This window comes from Schistocerca americana, chromosome 4 (assembly GCF_021461395.2).
Source record: "Schistocerca americana isolate TAMUIC-IGC-003095 chromosome 4, iqSchAmer2.1, whole genome shotgun sequence".
Taxonomy (NCBI): Eukaryota; Metazoa; Arthropoda; class Insecta; order Orthoptera; family Acrididae; genus Schistocerca; species Schistocerca americana.
Window position 1 is genome coordinate 400,429,429 of NC_060122.1, and position 14,626 is coordinate 400,444,054.

Here is a 14,626-nt window from a genome sequence, read left to right on the forward strand (position 1 = left end):
TTTATGCTTGTATAAGGATAGGAATGGATTGCTTGAGCCCAAACAAAGTAGAAATTCATCCTACAAAGACCTGCGCGCATCCACGAAGGGTTGTGTTATGCATCTGGTCGAACAACGACGGTGTGTTGTACTACGATTTGCTTCCCCGAGGTGTAACCATCACTGCTGACGTTTATTGCCAACAACTGAGGTGTCTTGCTGACGCAATCCAAGAACAACAACCTGTAAGTCTGCATGAAGTGATGCTACTCCACGATAACTGCTAGTCTGACAAAAAGCGCTATACGTGAGTTGGGTTGAGAAGTCGTTCAGTACCATCCTTATTCACCTGACCTTGCGCCCTGAGGCTTACACCTTTGCCAATCTCTATGGAACAACCGTCAAGGAATTTCAAAAAATGGTTCAAATGGCTCTGAGCACTGTGGGACTTAACTTCTAAGGTCATCAGTCCCTAGTACTTAGAACTACTTAAACCTAACTAACCTATGGACATCACACACATCCATGCCCGAAGCAGGATTCGAACCTGCGACTGTAGCGGTCGCGCGGTTCCAGACTGTAGCGCCTAGAACCGCTCGGCCACCCCGGCCGGCCAAGGAACTTCCTTTTCGGCTGAAAATACGCTCCGTACATGACAAGTTCTTAGCCTCAAAATCTCTCGATTTCTACCGTTGCAGGATCAAAAAGTTACCACAGCTTTGGCAGTGTGTTGTAAATAGTGAAGGAGAATACATTATTGAAGACTTAAGTCTCAGTAAAGTTTATCATTTGTGTTTATTAAACTTATGGAAAAACGCTACGAATTATGTACCAATCAAATAGAAGTAAAGACAAACAAATCATTACAACTGGAGAAAAATTGGATGACTTCTTCAAGAGAAAGAGCTTCACAAATTGAGGAAATCAGAACGTGTTGGTCCACCTCTAGCTCATATGCTAACAGTTATTCGAAGTGTCATTGAATGACAGATTTGTTGGATGTCCACCTGATGAATATTGTGCGGATTTCTGTTCAAATGACGCTTTAGATCGAAAAAATCCTAAGCTAGTAGGAGGATCCTGCCCACAATGCTCCAAACGATCTCAATTGGGGAGAGACCTTGCTGGCCAAGGTAGTAGCTGGCTAGCATGAAGGAAAGGGGTAGAAACTCTCACCATGTGGGGGCGGGCATTATCTTGCTGCAATGTAAGCCCCGAATGGCTTCGGCCGGAGTGGCCGAGCGGTTAAAGGCGCTACAGTGGGGAACCGCACGACCGCTACGGTCGCAGGTTCGAATCCTACCTCGGGCATGGATGTGTGTGATGTCCTTAGGTTAGTTAGGTTTAAGTAGTTCTAAGTTCTAGGGGACTTATGACCACAGCAGTTGAGTCCCATAGTGCTCAGAGCCATTTGAACCATTTTTTGAATGGCTTCCTGCGAAAGGAAACAAAACTGGAGGTAGAATATCGTCGACATACCGCTACGGTGCAAGGGAGCAACGAATGACAACCCCAACAGTGTCCTGTTATTAAAAGAATGGCACCCCAGACCAACAGTCCTGGTGTCTCGAGTGGTGTGGCGGGTGACAGTCAAGTTAGTATCCCACCACTGTCACGGGCATCTCCTGGAATCCCATTGATTGTACTAGCACTGTCTTCACGAATGGGTACTGTTTGGAACTGGGCCCCGATGGCCAGCGAATATGTGTCTGGAGATGCCCAGACAGCAGTGGGATACCAAGCTGGATGTCGCCCGCCATACGACCGACAGCCAGGAGTGATGCTCCAGGCTACCATTTTATTGCATAGCAGGACCCTTTGGTTTTCATCCACAGCACCCTTACAGCACACTGGTACATCGACCATATTCTACACCCCGTTTTGTTACGCATCACGGCAGGCGATCCTGTGCTTACATTTCTGCAAGATAATACCCGCCTGCAAACTGCGAGAGTCCTAATGCTTCCCAAACCCTACCTTGGCTATTAAGGCCTCCGATTCTCTCCCCTGTTGAAAACATTTAGAGTATTATTGCAGGGCTCTCCGATCAGCTTGCGATTTTGACGATCTAACGCACCAACTGGACAGAATACTAGCACGATATCCCTCAGGAAAACATCCAAAACTCTATCAATCAGTGCCAACGCATATAACTGCTTGCATAAGAGCCAGAGGTGGCCCAATGCAAAGCTGAGTCTGTTGTAGCTTTTTCTCTAGAATAAATCAACCAATTTTTCAGAAACTGACGTCATTTGTTTGTCTGTACACGTACACTACATCTACAGATTTGCATCTCATTCAGGTAATTCCTTCGTGGTGTGTCGTCTTTTTTTGTCTTAAAGTGTATTTTTTGTCGAACATGCGCACTTACCGTTTTATTATCTCTTAAATCTAGTGCCAGTTTTTCTTGTCCATTCTGCTCTATAGCTTCTGCAAGAATTTAAGTTCACTGACACACATTATTCTGTCTATTTGAGTTTCTATGTATTTTGGTGCATTTTTTCAACTACATTAGGAGACCAGTTCTATGCACCATTCATTCCGGAAGATCTGAATAACTATTTCCCTCAAATTTTGTGAAAGTGTTTGCAAAATCCTGGCAGTTTCAATTTGATTACTTTCCAAAAACTGTTAGTTAAATTTTGTGATGTTTTGCCTACAAATTCCAGATACACACATTTTTTTTCGAAAACCTGTTAAGCTAATAAGCCGTTTGATAGGCTAACACCAGTTTTTATTTCGGTTTGTATAGATACCTAACAAATTACGCTTAGATATCGTATTTGTTAGAGTTTCACGAATTATATTGGCTAGTTTTGCTTTAACATCTAATTCTCTAACGCTTTTATCTATTTTTCTCTACCTAAGAATCAAATGCTTTCTTGGAAATCGTAACTGTTGTAGGTATGCCCATTCACATTCCAATCCCGCGTCCGGCCATCCTGATTTAGGTTTCCCGTCATTTCCCTAAATCGGCCCAGGCTAATGCCGGGATGGTTCCTTTGAAAGGGCACGGCCGACTTCCTTCCCCATCTTTCCCTAATCCTATGAGACCGATAACCGCGCTGTTTGGTCTCTTCCCCCAAACAACCAACCAACCACATTCCAATGTGAATGACTGATTTTAAGGTAAAAGTCTGTTACGTGCAGAACATGTCCTTTCGAAAACCACCGTGATATTCTCCCAGTTGTTTGTCTAATGCTTCTTCAATTCTATTCACGAGAATTTTCGATAATATTTTGTATGTTACTGGCAAAAGTGAGACTCCTCTGTAACTGTTCAGTTTTTGTTTGTCTTCCCTTTTATGTAGCAGGTGGGTTAATGTTATTTTCCAGGCTTCTGGAATCTTTCCTGCTTTCCTAATTTTCACCACCAACTCCCTCCCCCCAGTGGTGCAATTCTCGCTTATTCCTTGGAATTACGCGGGAACAGTTCAGTGTAGCGGTATTGTGCCGCTCTTCCAATGCGTTCAATGAACTCACTGCAAGTCTTCATCAGTAAGCATTTCTAAACTGCTGTGTATCAGTATTAGTGGACAACAACACCAGAAAAACAAACCCGAGACAGAATCGACCAGTACTGCATGCTTGAGAGTGAGGAGTGATGTGGGCATTAGTTGTCAACAGCAAACTTGAACACAGGTTCAGTGCTAACTGGGCAGATGTGCTAACCACCCAATGCGCCCCCCCCCCCCCCCCCCAAAAACACAAAACTCGATTCATGCCTTCAGCTCATCTTCCGCTTTATGAGCGGTTGGATAAATGTTATTTTCCACTCTTTTCGAATCTTTTCTGTTTTCCATATCTTCTCCACCGACTGAAGTTTGTGTTAGGGATTTAGTGGTTAGCACAACTGCCTACTAACCAGGAGATCAAGCTTTAACTCCGTGCCTTGGTGAACAGAGTTGCAATTTTGAAGTCGTGTGTTCTGTAATTACTCACTATCTATATGTGTACACCATGTGTTAGCTGCGAAGGGAATAGAAGCTTCTATACTTGTCGAAGAAATTGTGATTCCACCAGATCAACAGAAATGCAGTTACTCTTAGTGGGCTACTGGATGCAATGGATCCCTCATACCAAAATATTCAGAAAATATCCCCAAACAATCCTTGAAATTTTGTTAGCAGAGTTCATGTTTTCTTGTAAACAAGAGCGTTTCTTAAAATTATGTGGTGGAGGGAGAATCAGCCTACAGTTATGTCTGATCGTAAGTGATGCCTGCTCTAAATCCCCTCAGGAAAATAGCAGCGTGGTTCCTTAAACGTGGCCATAATCTGTTCCCTCCCAACCGTTGGAACATCTCAACGAGTGCTCTATCCGTAATGACTAGGAATCGACGAACTTTAAATTTTTTCGACATTTTCATTTGAGACTTTAAAGCACAATGACATACTTATTCGCACACGGCAGGCGCCGGATCACTTCTGTTTCCCAAAGAAGCTGACTTGTTGATGGGCGTCTGGTTTTCGAAAACGCACGTCCTTGCCGCGCCCTGTCGGTACCGCAACGGTTGCCGGTTTCGTTTGTTTGTTTCCTTTTGTGTTGTCCTCGTCAGCTGGCTATAGCTGTGGGAGTTTACTCAGCCGCCGTGTTAACTAACAACAGCATGCAGTCGCGTAGCCCGATACCTGTTGCTGCTTGCGCGTGTTACCCACCAGTCAGTCTTTGCATCAGTTCCATTACTGGTAGAGCAACTTCTTACGATTGTGCTTGTATCTAAGGCAGTTGCAATGACATCAGCAGCTGTAGTTCCCGAATTGCTGGTGAGTATCTGATGGAGAACAGAGCTGCACTTTCGAAGTCAAGTGTTTTGTAATTACTATCTATATGTGTGCGGCATGTGTTAGCTGCGGAGGGAATAGAATCTTCTCTGAAAGTTACATCGCGATTTTGTTTTAGTTTGCGTTCGTATTCGCATAAGTCAATACTTCAATAAGTCACACTCCTTAGCTTTGTTCGTAACTCTTGATTGAATCAGTTTATTCGAGGACTGAATTGTTGAGACCTATAAGTGCAACATAATAGTAAACTAGGAAATTTATGCTGCGAAATGGACTGTAAGCGGGAATTGGTGCTCGATGTCAGCTGTCATGATCTCGGCACATACAACATTTTTCATACATTTTGACAACTCCAGTTCTACTGATATCCTATATGATTATTATTTGCGAGTACTAGCTATGGGGTATTTTGCCAACGGCTTTACCACAGTGGTAACACCGGTTCCCGTCAGATCACCGAAGTTAAGCGCTGTTGGGTTGGGCTAGCACTTGAATAGATGACCATCCGGTCTGTCGAGCGCTGTTGGGAAGCGGGGTGCACTCAGCCCCTGTGAGGCAAACTGAGGAGCTACTTGACTGAGTAGTGGCGGCTCCGGTCTCGAAAACTGACATACGGCTGGGAGAACGGTGTGCTGACTACATGCACCGCCATATCCGCTTCCAGTGACGCCTGTGGGTGAGGAAGACACGGCGGCCGGTCGGTACCGTTGGGCCATCATGGCCTGTCCGGGTGGGATAGCTACAAGTATTTTGTTAGTAACTAGCTATTACACGACGCTGCGCTCGCATATTAGCAAAATGAAATGAAATGTGCTAATGGCTTTGTTAGACAGGACGACCCGTTCTGGATGTTCGGCCGCTTGGTTCAAGTCTTGGTTTGACGCCACTTCGGCGACTTGCGGGTCGATGACGATAAAATGATGATAAGGACAACACATACGCTCAGTCCAGAGCGGAGAAAATTTGACCCGCCCGGGAATCAAACCGTGAACTCGGTGATCAATGGTCAGCAACGCTAACCAAAAAACCGCTACCTGTTGAAGCTTAACACTACTTTTGTCATGATGAGTGATGGTAGCGTTACTGAAATAAAATACGGACTTTCTAAATTTGTTAAACAGCGTTAAATTGACGAAGAAAGAAAACAAATAATTTGCAGATGGGTGCATCGCAAATTTTGTAACATTTGTACGTGTATTAATGTCAGATGCCCTCACGTTTCTGTCTGTTACCCGCTGCTGCGCTCGCATATCCTAATCAAACGCAGCCTCAGCTCACTAAAAGTCTCCCACGTTCTAAACTTAAAGGCACGACGTCTCTTTGTTTGTCATACACCTCTTAAAGTCGTCGTTGTTGCGAGTCTTCAAGCGTCTCTGAAGCTATAACAGACGCGTGACGTTAAGCAGCTAAAATGCGACTGGCTTGTGACTGATAATACTATAGAACTATGTATTAAACACGTTGAGGATTGTACAAGTTATGTTTTCATTACGTTGTCTCGTATTATATAGATACATCAAGCAATAAAATTATACTCACAAACAATAAAAGTTCAGAAGTCAGAGTAAATAGCTTTTTAAAGAGTAATTATTGTTCCTTATTTTGCGTTACATTCTTCAAATTAATATATATGTTGTACTAAACATTTTCCGAAGTAGCCTATGTTCTTCCTCAGCGTTAAATCTATCTCCACAACATATTTCATCAAAATCGGTTCAGAGGTTTAGTCGTGGATGCGTAGCAGAAAGACTTATTTTCGCATTTACAATTTTCGTATGGATTGCTTCGGAGGATGAACTGCTTCGATACTGTGCCCCGACAGTGAACTTAACTATGATAATTACTAACAATACTGATGTTCGTAATCCGTGCTGCAGACGTTTTTGACTTTTGAAAAATGTTAGTACTTGAAAATATTAACATATGACATCAGCCAACATAAAAGTCTGTCATATGAACAGATAACATCAGCCAATATAAAAGTCTGTGACTGTAGAGTGACTGGTAAATACAATTATTGTGAAGTAATAATTCACCTACGGAATTTTGCCTAGAACCTTGATAACTAATTGTAAATATTACTTCTGTTGAAAACACAGTATTCTGTTCTTTGTTTACACTCTGTCCTTAGTCTGTATCGAAAGATTTCGTAAGTCTCTCGCGGTCACTGCTGAAAAGCGCAACATAATACGAAACCCATCTGTCTCCACGTGTACCATAGTCAAAAGTCCCAAACAACCAGAAGATATTCGTGTACGATACTTACAATTTAATGACAAACCACTTACGAATTTAGAAAGAAATGTGCAGTTCTCCAGTACTGTAAACGAAATTTTCTGTTCCAAAATGTTTTTGAGTTCTGTTGCATTTCGGATAAGGTGACCTCCATGATCGTCATCGACCGCTGCCATGGTCTGTGGAGAAAACTACAGCAGTTCACACACCCCAGAGAGGGCACTGAAGATACCTTCTGTCTGATACTTACATATACTGAGGTGACAATGGTCACAAGATAGCGATATGCACATATACAGATGGCGTTATTATTGAGTACATAAACTATAAAAGAGCAGTGGTTTGGCGGAGTTGTCATTCGTAACCAGGTGATTCACGTGAAAAGGTCTTCGTCGTGATTGTCGCCGCACGACGGGAATTAACAGTCTGTGAAGGAGGAATGGCAGTTCGAGCCACATCCATGGGACATTCAATTTCGGATTTCGTTTGGGAATTCGATATTCCGAGACTCACAGTGTCAAGACGTGTCGAGAATACCACATTTCAGGCTAACCTCTCACCACGGACAAAGTTGTGGCCAACGGCCTTCACTGAACGACCGATAGCAGAGGCGTTTGCGTGAAACAACTGCAGAAATCAATGTGAGATGTACGACAAACGTATCCGTTAGGAGAGTGCGGCGAAATTTGGCGTAAATGCACTATGGCAGCAGACGACTGACGCGAGTGTCGTTGCCAACAACACGACGTCGCCTGCAGTGCCTGTCCTGGGATCGTGACGATACAGGTTGGACCCTAGATGACTGGCCTCGTCAAATGAGTCCCGATTTCATTTGATAAGAGCTGATGGTTGGTATTGATTGTGACGTAGACGCCACGAGACCGTAGACCCAAGTGTTCAACACGGCACTGTGCAAGCTGGTGGTGGCTCCGTAATGGTGTGGGCTGTGTTTACGTGGAACAGAGCACGCGAAGGAACTTGCCCCCCTTCTTGCAGCGGTGTACCGTAGGTCTCTAGAAGAGCGTAGCGTTCCAAAAGATTGGAAAAGGGCACAGGTCATCCCCGTTTTCAAGAAGGGACGTCGAATAGATGGGCAGAACTATAGACCTATATCTCTAACGTCGATCAGTTGTAGAATTTTGGAACACGTATTATGTTCGAGTATAATGACTTTTCTGGAGACTAGAAGTCTACTCTGCATGAATCAGCATGGGTTTAAGAAAAGACGATCGTGTGAAACCGAGCTTGCGTTATTCGTCCACGAGACTCAGAGGGCCATAGACACGGGTTCCGTGTTTCTTGACTTCCGCAAGGCGTTTGATACAGTTCCCCACAGTCGTTTAATGAACAAAGTAAGAGCATATGGACTATCAGACCAATTGTGTGATTGGATTGAAGAGTTCCTGGATAACAGAACGCAGCATGTCATTCTCAATGGAGAGAAGTCTTCCGAAGTAAGAGTGATTTCAGGTCTGCCGCAGGGGAGTGTCGTAGGGCCGTTGCTATTCACAATATATATAAATGACCGTGTGGATAACATCGGAAGTTCACTGAGGCTTTTTGCGGATGATACGGTAGTATACCGAGAGGTTGTAACAATGTAAAACTGTAATGAAATGCAGGAGGATCTGCAACGAATTGACGTATGGTGCAGGGAATTACAAGTGTAATGTGCTGCGAATACACAGAAAGAAATATCTTTTATAATTTAGCCACAATATAGCAGGTCAGCAACTGGAAGCAGCTAATTCCATAAATTATCTGGGCGTAAGCATTAGGAGTTATTTAAAATGGAATGACCATATAAAAATAATCGTCGGTAAAGCAGATGCCAGACTGAGATTCATGGGAAGAATCCTAAGTAAATGCAGTCCAAAAACAAAGGAAGTAGGTACAGTACACTTGTTCGCCCACTGCTTGAATACTGCTCACCGGTGTGGGATCCGTATCAGATGGAGTTGACAGAAGAGATAGAGAAGGTCCAACGGAGAGCAGCGCGCTTCGTTACAGGATCATTTAGTAATCGCGAAAGCGTTACTGAGATGATAAATAAACTCCAGTGGAAGACTCTGCAAGAGAGACGCTCAGTACCTCGGTACGGGCTTTTGTTGAAGTTTCGAGAATATACCTTCACCGAGGAGTCAAGCAGTATATTGCTCCCTCCTATGTATATCACACGAAGAGACCATGAGGATAAAATCAGAGAGAAATGATAATTAAATGGACACCCTAGCTGCAAACAGTCGTTGATATACTTCATTGGGGACATGTCGAAAATGTGTGGCCCGACCGGGACTCGAACGTGGGATCTCCCGCTTACATGGCAGACGTTCTATCCATCTGAGCCACCGAGGGCACAGAGGATAGTGCGCCTGCAGGGACTTATCCCTTGCACGCTCCCCGTGAGACCCACATCCACAATATGTCCACACCACTACATTCGTAGTGCGCCTAATAGATGTTTGCCCATCATACTCATTACTCGTGGCAGATTAATCTACCAAGTCCTGTACAAGTTCGGGCATAGCGTGTGCGTTCACACAAGAATGTCAATGGCCGGAGAACCAATAGAGGTACTCAAGGTGCCCTCCGCGACACACCGTCAGGTGGCTTGCGGAGTATGGATGTAGATGTAGAATGGATTGGGTTCTCCGGTCTAACTGAACCGATCATGGACTGGAAATGAAAACGTTCAGCTATCTGGAGACCATTTGCGATGGAATTTTTATGGATGACAACGCGCCATGTTACCGGGCCACAATTGTTTGCAATTGGGTTGAAGAACATTCTGGACAGTAAGAGTGAATAAAATGGCCACCCATATCGCCCGACATGAATTTCATGGAGCATTTATGGGACGTATTCTAGAGGTCAGTTCGTACACAAAACGCTGCACCGGCAATACTTTCACAATTATGGATATTTATAAAGGCAGCATGTCTCAATATCTCTGCAGTGGACATCCAACGACTTGTTGAGTTCATGCCACGTCGAGTTACTGCACTACGTCGGGCAGGAGGAGGCCCGACACGATATTAGAGGGTATCGCATTACTTTAGCCACCTCAGTGTATGTCACGTTTTTGCAGGGCGGGCAAAATAAAACACCAGAAAATATATCACGAACCTTAAGATAGGCAACCCAACTTACATCATCTTCCCCTGTGGGAGATGATGTAAAATCATATCTTAAGGTTCATGGAAATAATTTCCGGGTCAGTATGTTGTTATTTGGCGCTTATAGGGAGAACCGTTTTATTTTCGCTTAATAAATGCTGAATAATGCCAAAAGAACACTCATTGACTTACCCCTTTCTTTAGTCTGTTGCACAGTTCTGTTGTGAATGTGACTCAGTTCCATTCTCTGAAGCAACAAAATGGTTCAAATGGCTCTGAGCACTATGGGACTTAACATCTAGGGTCATCAGTCCCCTAGAACTTAGAACTACTTAAACCTAACTAACCTAAGGACAGCACACAACACCCAGTCATCACGAGGCAGAGAAAATCCCTGACCCCGCCGGGAATCGACCCCGGAAACCCGGGCGTGGGAAGCGAAAACGCTACCGCACGACCACGAGCTGCGGACTCTCTGAAGCAAACTGCTGAGATTGAGGCTTGGCTGATTTCATGTTGAGCTTAATCACTATTTCTAAACTGAATTTTGAGATCCATGTGATACTTTGAAATACTGAAGTAGGCCGTCTGTTCCTTCGTCATCACATGTGACGAGAACGGATGTGTAGTACGTGGATGTTCCTAATTTTTTTATCTTTAAAAATTTAGATTTGATTAATCGGCCAGGCAGTCAATGCGTCAGTATTCAAAGCTCGGTCATTGTTAGGTGTGCACACTACCATACATTGTATTTTCTTATCGTAATTGTTATGCTTATTTCAATCTGTATTCTAGATGTTACGTGAAACTCGAAGCCATCATAGAGTGTGATACATATTCTAATATGTTTACAAGGCATACTCAGTAACGGCACATTTAAAGAACAGACGGATGTCTGAAGTGGGTCACGAACACATGACATCCGCTATAAGAGGAAGCAGAGCCGATGGCATGGCAGAGTGATAGGTTCTCGTACAGAGCAGTGTAACATTTGTGTTGTAATGGGCGACTATGGATCTGAAAGATAGGAAGAGGGGAAAGCGCTATGGCGGCACGTAACTTTTCTTTTTAAAACCATCGAGCTTGTGACTGATATGATGGTCCCTTCATCTTTTCCTATCTCGTGCTAACCTTTTCACCTCTACGTTACTATTACCGCGAACTCCCCCTCTTATCCATTTTCCCAAGCTGTAGTCATCGTATATCTCTACAACGTTCTTCACACACTGCGACTTCAAGTTCCATAGCACACGACCCGCTAAACTGTTTCTTCTTCTGGCGAGGATTTACCACAGACTGCTTTTCTCGACTATTCTGTTCACCAACCGTTTAATTGGCACGTATCCGTGAGACTGAGTTTTCACTTTCAGCGGCACGACATTTCAAATTTTACTACTTTGCTTTGTCCTTATTTTCCATGGACTACGTTTTAAATCCATTCACTGTTCTGTATCAGACGTATATTTCCAGAAAGCTGGATACGAGATCCCCCGATTGGACGACATTCTCTCACAATTTCTGAGATCCTCAGAAGAGCCAGCCACGACAAAAATATTCCACCTAGTGTGAAACGTCCCCTTTTGATCATTTATACATGACTGTGCTTAACCTGACACACAATATTTTTAGCGCAACGCAATCTGACTTTCAAAATTCCCTACAAAAGAATGGCCCTGACTAACATTAAACTATACCTTTCACAAATCACTTACCTCACAAAAATCTTCGCTGCTCAAGCTACTGCAATACAGCGAGTGCCACTACTGCCAGCTAAATAAAAGATTCAAACTACGGAAGGCACTAACTACTGATAGGGATAGTTAGCAAATGAAAGATATTAATAGAGAACAAACAATGTATTTACCTTGATATCATCATATATAAATATAGCAGTTCATGACAAATTTCAAAACTCCGCCATCTCTCTCCCCACATCCACCACTGCTGGCGGCTCACCTCCAACTGCGTAACGCTACGCGCTGTTAACATCCAGCTGCCGCTGCCCAACACTACAATGGCAGACAACAATTGAAACTACCCACAGACTACACACAGCACAGCCAGTGATTTTTCATACAGAGGTGGCGTTACCAATAAAAAAAAACCTAAACAGCCTACTTACATAGCCCCCATGCTCCCCACAAAAAATTTTACAAATTGGATTGGGCAGTGGCCAATACAGATTTGAAAAAAAATTTTTCATAATTACAATAACAAAGAAATCAAATGCACACACTTACTGATACAATGTTGGTCAAAAGCTAAAATTTTCTCACAGTCTATAAAGACAGTCCTGATTCATCACAGTAAAATTACAGTGTTTTTCCTTTTTTTTCAAAGTCTGAACAGTAAAAGAGAATGCACACAGAAGTAGTGGATTTCCATGCAGTCTTGAAGAAGTAGTGTCCTTCCATCAGAAAGACAGTGCTGACTCTTGACATGCTGACAGGTAATGGGCCAAAACATAGCAAACCCACAGCAGAGTCATTCGACGTTTTGAAGAACATTGGTAGGTAGGTCATCACAGAGTAGACCTACTGCAGTCCTGGTAGAGATTACGGTATAGGTGGGCCACCAGAGGTGCAGACCCACTGCAGTCCTTGTAGAAATAATGGTATTGATGGATCATCAAAGATGTAGACCCACTGTAGTCCTTGTAGAGATGGCCAGCAGCCATCTGTTGCGATTGTGCAGGTGCACATTCACCATCGAAGAGTCTTGCGGAGAATATAGCAAGTCCATAAACCACCACTTGTGCACTCACAAAGTTTTTGGAATTGTCCTTAGAACCAGCAATGCTGTTATCCAGTCCCTTGCTGAATTAGTAACACACGTGCAAACACTAACAGTCCCAACTTCTCACATATTGTCCATATACTATGACCAACAGAAATGTGTGCAGTGAAATGTAACTAACAAGTTAATAATATCATGAACTGGTGACAATTACAATTTTATAACATAAGAATACAATAACAAAGGTACAAAATACATCATTAAAGAACATAACAATACAGATAACATTTGTAGTAAAACAGGCATTACAAAAGAATAGAAATAGACATATACGTCAGTGTTACAGGAATTATGACATGAGCACATACATAAAAGATCAGAATAACTTTCGAAACATCAACTTCACACATGAGCATTAACACAAAACAGAATAAATAATGTCTAAACATCTTTACAAAGTAAATAACACATTATTAATGCCAATTGTATTTGAGGATAACAGTATTCCTCATCATAGTGAATGTAACTTAGTATTAGAAGAGAAAAAGTTCTATGAAACAGTACACAGAGACAGGAAGAAAACAAATACACAAGGGTACACAAACATATAGTGGGATAACACAAAAGGGAAAGGACAGGGTTTGTTTTACTGCAGTATTTTGCATGGACATCTCCCTTTGTTCATCATTATTCCCAAAAAGTCCTAGCTAAGCCTGCCTTCTGTATTTTGTTCACATCCTCTGTCAAAAATAGTTTTTCTCTCTGCTTTCTGTATTCTGTTCACATCCTCTGTCAATAATAGTTTTTCTCCACTGTACAGTATCCTTTTTATTTTGCCAGACCGTTTTCTGATAGCTTCTCAATGCATTTCTTATAAATTTATAATAGTTAGTTTCTTATATAGTCTACTCCTCTTAAGCTAACTTAAATCTACTGAGCTCAGATGCTAAACTAAGGGACGAGGCAATGCAGCAGCACAAAACAATTAACACAAACAGCAATGACAATAAAATGGAAAATTGCAAAGCAAGCTACAGTAAATCTAAATTACCAAGCAATTCAACATTACAACTAATATGAGGCAATGCGCAGCAAACAAAAAAATAAATCTGGCTTAGCAGAGTAACACAAATTAAAGTTCAGTAGCACTATGCCTGGCAAACAGCAGCTTATATCTAAACATGACATAGCTCAAGCAGAAAAAATAGTACACTAAAGATAACAATGCAGATAAGGGAAATGTATAATCACATCTTAATGTCTAAGTAATTAAAGTGGTGCACCACAACAACTTATTATAAAAGAAATATTACCATGTACTTGAAAAGAATATTATGTATGCAGTTACTGTTACTAGTCCCTTCTTATTGTTATTTCCTTTCCAAGTGCTCCTTTTTTTTTTTTTTAAAGAATGTGGATTACAAAATTATCATTTAATAGATCTGTTGACAGAAAGTGTTCACATTAGCAAATGCATTTAATTTTATTTTATGAAACCAATGCTGCAATACAGCTGGAAAACAGGTATCAAATGAAATAAGCAATTACGCAAACCAAAGCATACAAATATCATTCAATAGTCATGTGACATTTCATAAGTTAGTAGCTCTCAACTCTCGTAGAAAGACACTTGTCATAATCAGGTGTGCAGATGTACGAATATTTCCAATCAATTCATAAGCATTTCAGTAATTAGCACAAAGTACGAGTAACCATATGTTTTCAGGTAATGAGCGTGTAATATTTGCGATGCTTTCTACAAAGGAACGTCAATAG

General features: G+C 42.3%; 1 protein-coding gene across 2 annotated transcripts in view; it reads left to right on the forward strand.

Annotated features, from left to right (window-relative positions):
* Nucleotides 1-14,626, forward strand: part of LOC124612616 (facilitated trehalose transporter Tret1-like) — a 492,469-nt gene that overhangs the window by 202,408 nt on the left and 275,435 nt on the right. Inside the window, exon 1 of one of the 2 annotated variants that reach the window (XM_047140911.1) lies at nucleotides 4,660-4,745. The exons of the other annotated variant lie outside the window; for it this stretch is intronic. The gene's annotated coding sequence lies outside the window, so the exon portion shown is untranslated. Of the gene's footprint in view, nucleotides 1-4,659; nucleotides 4,746-14,626 lie in introns of those variants that run through there. 2 annotated transcript variants of the gene reach the window in all.